The sequence below is a fragment of the Gekko japonicus genome, unplaced genomic scaffold (assembly GCF_001447785.1).
Source record: "Gekko japonicus isolate JY-2015 unplaced genomic scaffold, Gekko_japonicus_V1.1 scaffold4226, whole genome shotgun sequence".
NCBI classification, from domain to species: domain Eukaryota; kingdom Metazoa; phylum Chordata; class Lepidosauria; order Squamata; family Gekkonidae; genus Gekko; species Gekko japonicus.
The window spans coordinates 15,958-24,438 of NW_015162602.1; the positions used below are offsets into that span (position 1 = coordinate 15,958).

At 47.2% G+C, this 8,481-nt stretch overlaps 1 pseudogene; it reads left to right on the top strand.

The window, feature by feature from the left end:
• The window catches only part of LOC107106340, a 7,916-nt pseudogene extending 963 nt beyond the window's left edge, over nt 1–6,953 (top strand).
• The last annotated feature ends 1,528 nt before the right edge of the window (nt 6,954–8,481 follow it).

The following is an 8,481-nucleotide window of genomic DNA, read 5'->3' on the forward strand; positions in this document are numbered from 1 at the left end:
ATGTAAGGTTGCCATCCTCCCGGTGGGGACTGGAGTCCTCCCAGAATTACAACCAGGGCTATTTTGGGGGCAGGAACGCACAGGAACGGAGTTCCGGCTGGCTCCCGAGTTGGCCACGTCCAGCAGGAACTCATTAGCATAATAGGCCACACCCAACAGCAGAAACTCATTCGGATTGGCTACGTTAGGGGTGTGTGGCCTAACATGCAAAAGGCCCTGGGTTTTGACAACAAACAAGGTAAAGAGAATAAGAAGCAAAAGGTGGGTGTGGCTGGATGACCACACTTCTGGTAACATGGGGGTGTGGCCTAATATGCGAATGAGCTGTGCTGTCAGGGTGTGGCCTAATATGCTAATAAGTTCCTGCTGTTGGGTGTGGCCTATTATGCTAATGAGTTCCTGCTGGGCTTTTTCTACAAAAAGAGCCCTGATTACAACTGCTCTCCAACCTACAGGAATCAGTTCCCTTTGAGAAAACGGTGGCTCTGGAGGGTGGACTCTATGGCAGGACATCCCTGCTTGACCTCCTTCCCCAAAGGTCACCCTCCCCGGGCTTCAGCATCAAATCCGCAGGGAGTTTTCCAACCTGGAGTTCACAACCCGACTGCTGTCCAGGCTGGGAGCTGAAGAGACCTCCCAGATGAGCCACTGCAATAAAAATCAGCCCTCAGAGGTATCCTCGGGCATGGCACCCACTGTAGGGCAGGGGGGAAGCTATACTTCAGTATTTTGTTTCCATAGAAAAGCAGAAAAGGCTGCAGGGGGGGGAAATGTGTTGTCAGTGTTGGCCTAGGTGCAGTGGTTAAGAGTGCGGCCAGCTTGGTGTAGTGGTTAAGAGTACAGACTCTAATCTGGGAGAACCGGGTTTGATTCCCCACTTCTCCACATGCAGCTGTTGGTGTGACCTTGGGCCAGTCATAAGTTATTTCAGAGTTGTTCTCTCAAGGGCAGTTCTGGGGAGTGCTCTCTCAGCCCCACCTACCTCACAGGGTGTCTGTTGTGGGGAGGGGAAGGGATTGCTCTGAGACTCCTTCGGGTAGTGAAGGGAGGGGTGTAAATCCAATCTCTCTCTCTCTCTCTCCCCCCATCATCCCCATTTCCAAGCTAGGGCTACCGACTCCAGGTAGGGAAATTCCTGGAGATTTGGGGGTGGCAGGGTTTTGAGAGGGGAGGGACCTCAGCGGGTGACAATACCATAGAGTCCACCCTCCAGAGGAGCTATTTCCTACCGGGGAACTGATCTCTGTAGTCTGGAGAACCTCCACATTCAGAAGCACTCAACCTCTGAATCCCAGAGCCAGGAGGCAGCATCGGGGGGAAGGCCTCGGCCTCTGTTCCCTATTGTTGGTCCTTCAGAGGAGCTGTTTGGCCACTGTGAGAGACAGGATGCTGGACTAGATGGTCCACTGGTCTGATCCAGCAGGGCTCTTCTTGTATCACGCACTCTGGGCCTAATCTGGGTTGTTGTGAAGAGAAAATGGAGGAGGGGAAAATGCTATAAGTCACTTTGGGTCCCCATTGGGGAGAAAGGTAGGGACTAAATCTGGGGTTCCCAACTTTTCTGAGCTCACAGGGACATTTGGAATTCTGACAGGATGGTGGGCACAGCTCCAAATTGGGTGCCACAAAATGGCTGTCACAGGAGGCGGAGACAGCCACAAAATGGCTGCCGTGGCTTACCTTCAGCCACACAGTGAAGATCCTCGTGCTGTGGTGTCAGCTGCTGCCAAAGCAATGTTTTTAAACGGTTTTAAACATCTGCACATCCAGTCTAACCTCCAGTGGCCAATCGAAAGTCCTTCTGGACAAACGCCCCCCACCCCTTTCTAAAAACACTTGGTAGACGTCAGGAGAGGTGTCTGTGAGCACAGTGTTGGGGACTCCTGGTCTAAAGGAACTACCAAACTAAATTTGGGAGGAGCTGGAGTTGCCTTAAAACTTTGCTAGACTTCCCACACGGGTCCACTTTCCCCATTGGGGGTCTGATGCTTCTGGGAGAGATGAGACACATCGGCTCACTCGGGCTTGAGAGGGAGTGGATGATCTGTGGGCCCCACCATAAAAGGGGACCCTGTGGGCAGAGCAATGGGGTAATAAGAAAAATAAATTTGTTTATACCTCACATTTCTCCCCAGAAGAGATCCAAAGCAACTGACATTGGTTTCCTCTCCTGCTCCTCACAACACGTCTGTGGGGCAGGTTCGGCTATGAGAGTGTGAGTGGCCCAAAGTCACCCAGTGAGCTTTCAGGGCAAAGCTGGGATTCATACTTGGATGTCCCAGATCCTGGTCCGGCACTCTCAGAGGTCGATTTGGGGGGGATTGCGGGGGATCGCAGTTCCCCCGGGTGAGGTGCGGGGGGCGGGGCACATGACGAAGCCCCGCCCCCTGCTTCCGGCCGCCCCGCTTCCAGCCCTCATTCAGCCAGGAGGAGGCAGGAGAAGAGGGAGGGTAAGTTGCTTCCTCCCCGCCTCTCCCCACCCCTGCCTGCCTGGGGCCAGGGAGGGCCTTGGCGGGGCTTCCTCGCACTCCCGCCAGCCTTGCAGGTCCACCGCCGGGCCCCTGATGTCAGGGGGTGTGGCATATGCTAATGAGTTATGCTAATGAGTTCCCCTAGCTCTTTTTCTACGAAACGACCCCTGGGCACTCTAATGTCTCCTCCACTCTGGCTCTCTGGGTGAACACCTCTATTGAATCAAGACAGTCCTGGGAAGTCACATGGGTGAGGCCTGGGTGTCTTGGAAGGCAACCACGAGCAAGCGTTGAGGAGGACTTCTGGGAACGTAACAGGACCGTCTCATAAGAGCATAAGAAGAGCCCTGCTGGATCAGACCAGTGGTCGATCCCGTCCAGCATCCAGCCTCACACAGTGGCCAGCCAGTTCCTCTGGACGGCCAGCAACAGGGCATAGAGGCCGAGGCCTTCCCCTGATGTTTCCTCCTGGCTCTGGGATTCAGAGGCTGGCTGACTCTATATGTGGAACTTCCCCTCACTCACCGTGGCCAGTAGCCATTGATAGACGTCTCCAAGAATCTCATGTTCTTATGAGGCTACTGTGGATGGATAAGAAAAGGAAGAGCTTAACTCAGGAGTCAAATGAGGAGGAATTTCCCACAATGTATTATGGGTCTGCATGGAAACTGAACAGAGTTCTGTAGTGTTCCTTTTGTAATTGCTTTCACATGGATAACACCAACTATTCTCTCTGTCGGCCTACTGTCATATTGCAGCTCCTCTATAACTGGAATGCCCAATCCACGGAGAAGCAACATTTTTTTTGAATCCCCCCCCCCCCCAGTAAGTTTACCTATATATCTTGTTTCTGAATCCAGTGTTGGGCAGCCCACTGAAAAATCATTGAATGCTACATAAAGCAGGTTGAGAAGCGCTTTAAGCAAAATGCCACAGCAGGGAATTTTTCCGTGAAGGAATCCATAGTGAGGGGACAGGAGTTCTTAACATCATGGTCGCTGAAATAAAAATCTGAATTCCTGGGAAGTTGTGATGGAGAACATCAGACCAGTGGTTCATCTAGTCCAGCATCCTGTCTCACACAGTGTCCAACTAGTTCCTCTGGATGGCCAGCAACAGGGCAGAGAGGCCGAGGCCTTCCCCTGCTGCCGCCACCTGGCACTGAGATTCAGAGGCTTAGTGCCTCTGAATTTGGAAGTTCCATTTAGTCGCCATGGTGAGTAGCCACTGATAGACCTTTCCTCCACGAATCTGTCTAATCCCCTTTTAAAGCTGTCTCCAACCGGAGCCCTCACTACATTTTATGGTGGTATTCCTTTTGTCTGTCGGCAGGACAGACAAAGTATTCCTTTTGTCTGTCGGCAGGACTGCCCAGCATGTATGGATTCTGTTGCTAGATCTTAGTGCTAAAACATGGGATCTGATCCACAAAAGTGGTAGTTTCCCCTCCCCACCCCACCCCACCGAGATATGTCTGAATCAATTTTCAGTCAGCCCTTGGGGAAATAATCATTTGTTGTTTCAGATCCTGCAGCGAGTTAGGAATGATGGGTCCGTGAATTCCCCTAAAGAAGAGTCGACTCTCTTGGACTCTGAAGAAACCAAGCCAGGGGATCTAGGCTTCATGGGTAAGGTGTGCTGTTATGTGGGAGCTGTTATGGGAAGGAGTAGAGAAGTGTGGCGTAGTGGTTAGAGCAGGGGCACCCAACGTGGTGCCCGCCCACTCCTTTCCTGGCGCTCACCAGGCGCTTTTAGAAAGTAGCGGGTTCAGGTGAGGCTTTTGCCCAGAGAGGCTTCTGATTGGCCATATTGGCTGTGCTGACATTTAAAGAACATTGGCTGAGGCAATATTTATTTATTTATTTATTGGGTTTCTATCCCGCCGCCACCCCCATGAACGGCTCTATCAGTCCCCCAGCATCACCTGACGAATACCCCCCCGACTCAAGCTGAACCTTTAGAATACTGCATAATAATAATAATAGTAATATACTTTATTGTCATTGTACATAGTACAACGAAATTGAAGATGCAATCATTTCGGTGATCTGCAACAATATTCATATACACTCACACACCACTCACTACTGTCCCATAACTCCCTTAAGGTTCACATAACAAGTTAAAACCGCCAATGTCACCCAAGTTCCAGTTTCATACAGCATTTAAGGCAATAATAGCTCTCGAATAAAAACTATTTTTTAATCTTTTTTGTGCTTGCTTTAATTGTCCTATATCTTCTGCCCGAAGGCAGCAGTTCAAACAGGGAATGATCAGGATGTGACAAGTCCTGCAAAATGTTCTTTGCTTTTTTCAAACATCGAGAACTATACAATTCCTCCAGGAGTGGGAGAGGGCAGCCAATGATCTTCTGGGCTGTAATAACAACTCTCTGGAGTGCTTTCCTCTCCACAGCCGTACAACTGGCAAACCAGGCGCAAACATAATATGTTAAAATGCTCTCTATTGAGCAGCGATAGAAGGACATCAGTGTTTTCTCACTCAAGTTATTTTTCTTTAAAAGTCTTATACGTATATAAGTGCCATCAAGTCACAACTGACTTATGGCAACCCCAGTAAAGGCCGTTCATGTCAGGCGAGAAGCAGAGGTGGTTTGCCATTGCTTGCCTCTGTAGAGCCTTCCTTGGTGGTCTCTCATCCAAGGACTAACCTTGATTAGCTTCTGAGATCTGACGAGATCGGGCTATACCATACCACCTTTCCTCCCCAGGATAGTACATGCTGGTTGTCAATTTAATAAATGAAACTGAAATGTTTCTCCGTGTTGTGGTTTTCTTCCTTTTCTGCAGGGAATGAATCTTCCTTTGCCGCAGCAAGTGTTGGCTGGATACCCCAAAATGAGGAGAAAACTCATGCCCCAGGATTTACTGGTCGAATGGAGCCATCATTGGAGGAACCAGAAGCGAGAAGGTTCCAGCGTCCCGATCAGGAAAAAGCTTTGGAGAGTCCACCAAAGCCTGATAGACAGCAAGGAAACCACAAAAACAGTGCAGTGGGGAAATCCGTTTGTTGCAAGAGAGCAGGTAGGGACCTCACCAAAACCACAGCCCGACAGAAGATGTCCATGGGTGAGAGGCAAAAGACATGCAACATCTGCCAGAAAAGATTCAGCTGGAGCACCGATCTCATTAAACACGAGAGGACTCACACAGGAGAAAAACCTTTCAAGTGCTTGGACTGCGAGAAAAGCTTCAGCCAGAAATCGGACCTTAATGTCCACCAGAGAATCCACACAGGCGAAAAGCCCTTTAAATGCTCTCACTGTGGAAAGAGCTTCAGGCAGGAGCACAAACTTGATCGTGCACGAGAGGTCGCACACCGGGGAGAAGCCCTATAAATGCTCGTACTGCACGAAGACCTTCTGTGCTGGGTCACAGCTAATTACCCACCAGAGAATCCACACAGGAGATAAGCCCTTTAAATGTTTTGAGTGCGGGAGGACCTTTAGCTGGAGTGCGACCTTCCGAAGGCACCAGAGAATCCACACAGGGGAGAAACCATATAAATGCTTGGAATGTGGTAAAAGCTTCAGTTTCAGGTCTGTTCTTCTAGCTCATGAAAGGACCCACACAGGAGACAAGCCCCACAAATGTTCAGACTGTGGGAAAAGCTTCAGCCAGAGGGCGCACCTTAATAGTCATCAGAGAATCCACACTGGAGAGAAGCCATTCCAATGCTCACAGTGTGGGAAAAGTTTCAGTCTGCGATCGGTTCTGATTGCTCATGAAAACACCCATGCTTTAGAGAAACCACACAAGTGTTCGGACTGTGGGAAAAGTTTCAGTAACAAATCCCAGCTGACAAACCATCTGAGACTTCATACGGGAGACAAACCCTATAAGTGTTTTGTCTGTGGGAAAACCTTCAACCTGAGCTCCCTCCTTACCGGACACTTGAGAACCCACACAGGGGAGAAGCCATACAAATGCTCACACTGTGAGAAAAGCTTCGGTGGCCGATCCACCCTTGTTGCGCATGAGAGAACCCACACGGGAGAAAAGCCACACAAATGCCCAGATTGTGGGAAGAGCTTCAGCCAGAAAACGAATCTTAATAGCCATCACAGAATCCACACTGGGGAGAAGCCACATAAATGTTTAGACTGTGGGAAGGGCTTTAGCCAGAAATCACACCTCCTTACTCATCGACGAGACCACACAGGAGAGAAACCTTTTAAATGTGCTTGTTGTGATAAAACCTTTAGTGCCAAGTCGACTCTTGTGGCACATGAGAGAACCCACACAGGGGTGAAGCCACATGAATGCAAATACTGTGGGAAAACCTTCAGCCGGAAAGCCCATCTTGCTAGACATGAGAGAACACACAACGCAGGGAAACAGGTTTTAGCGTTGAGTCACTAGAATGTACCCTGGCAAAGTCCCTATGCGTTTTGCCATGCAGGCTTCGTCAGGGGGAATCTATAAAAACATAATTTGATATTTAATATAGGTAACAGAAAGACCCCCCCCATAATAAAAGTGATTCCAAAGTTATTAAAAATACTATTAAAAAGACAGGATCAAAATGAATTTCAAAGATAGATGCATATTGGTCAATATACAATATAAGATAAATAAATTGTATATTGGGCATGAAGCAAAACAATAAAAATATATAATATACAAAGTAAATACTGACCAGGACATTCACCTAGTACTGGAACTGTCCACAGCAATTAATTTTTTTTACAGTGGAGAATGATGCAATGTTTTTTATGCATGCAGTGATTAGCTGAGCAAGGTCACAAGTCCCAGATCAGAGTTTAACCCATGAGGGGCCAAAGTCTGCAGCCTAAAGATCCACTCCATTTCCTTTTTAGCGGGACTTTTTCATTATGATGGTAAGATTTATATAACCCCCCCCCCAAAAAAAAAATCAGTGGGTCCATGTTCCTTTTCTATCGAATGCTATACCAAAGGTGCACCAACTATTCTGTGAAGTATGTTACCGCTATGTCTTTAATTCTCTAGAGGTCTTCCATGCTTATATCTTATCGCAAGGACATCTGATGGCATATACAACCATAACTGAATTGCATGTTGTGAAGTTAATCAGAACATATTCTTTTTTGTCAAAGGGACTGATAAAACTTTTCATGTTAAGAGTTAGGTTACAACACTTGCAGTGTGCACGTCTAAAATGGCCTTTGGGCAAACCTGTTCCTCGAATGGTTGATTGTAGGTTGCATGAGAACAAAGGTGTTGCTGTAAATTTGTCTTTTAAACGGAATGTTCTTTTAAAAGAGGTAGTGGGGTTTTTATCATAAAGTGAAGCATCACATAGCATATTCCAGTTTTTATACGTGATCTTCTTTAATTGTGCACTGATGTGGTTATAAGTCATTCTGAGACTTCCTTTTGTTGTTATGCAATAGGTCTTCCCTTCTGCAAGCTTGTAGCCTTATCAAATTCTGTTTTTAAGATATGATCCGGGTAACCCCTGGCGGCAAGATTTTGTTTTAGGGTTTTTGCCTCCCTTTGATAATTGATATTAATGCAGTTTCTTCTAACTCTCAAGAATTGGCTGTATGGCAAATGGTTTTTTAAAAATGTGACTTTGATAAAAAAACTATCAAACCTTAAAAAGGAAACTCTATCTGTAGGGTTTTTTTGGTATATGTTTGGTATATGTTTGCCCATATTCTATTGCCATTTTGATTGATCATGGCATCCAGAAAATTGGTATGGTGTTCACTGGAAGTTATTTCAGATTTAATGTTATTATCCTGAATGTCAAGCCACCTATGAAAGTACAACTGCCTCTCCGCATTAAGAAAATACTATCAATGTATCGCCACCATATTGATATAAATCTTTGAAAAGGATTCCTCTCTGAATATATAAGTTTCCCCTCAAATTGACCCATATATAGGTTAGCAATTTCCAGAGCCATAGAGGACCCCGTGGCAATATCCTGAATCTGCCAAAAAAATTTTAACTGAATGAAAAATAGTCCCAGGTTAATGTTAGTTTGGCCAGTGCCACGAGAA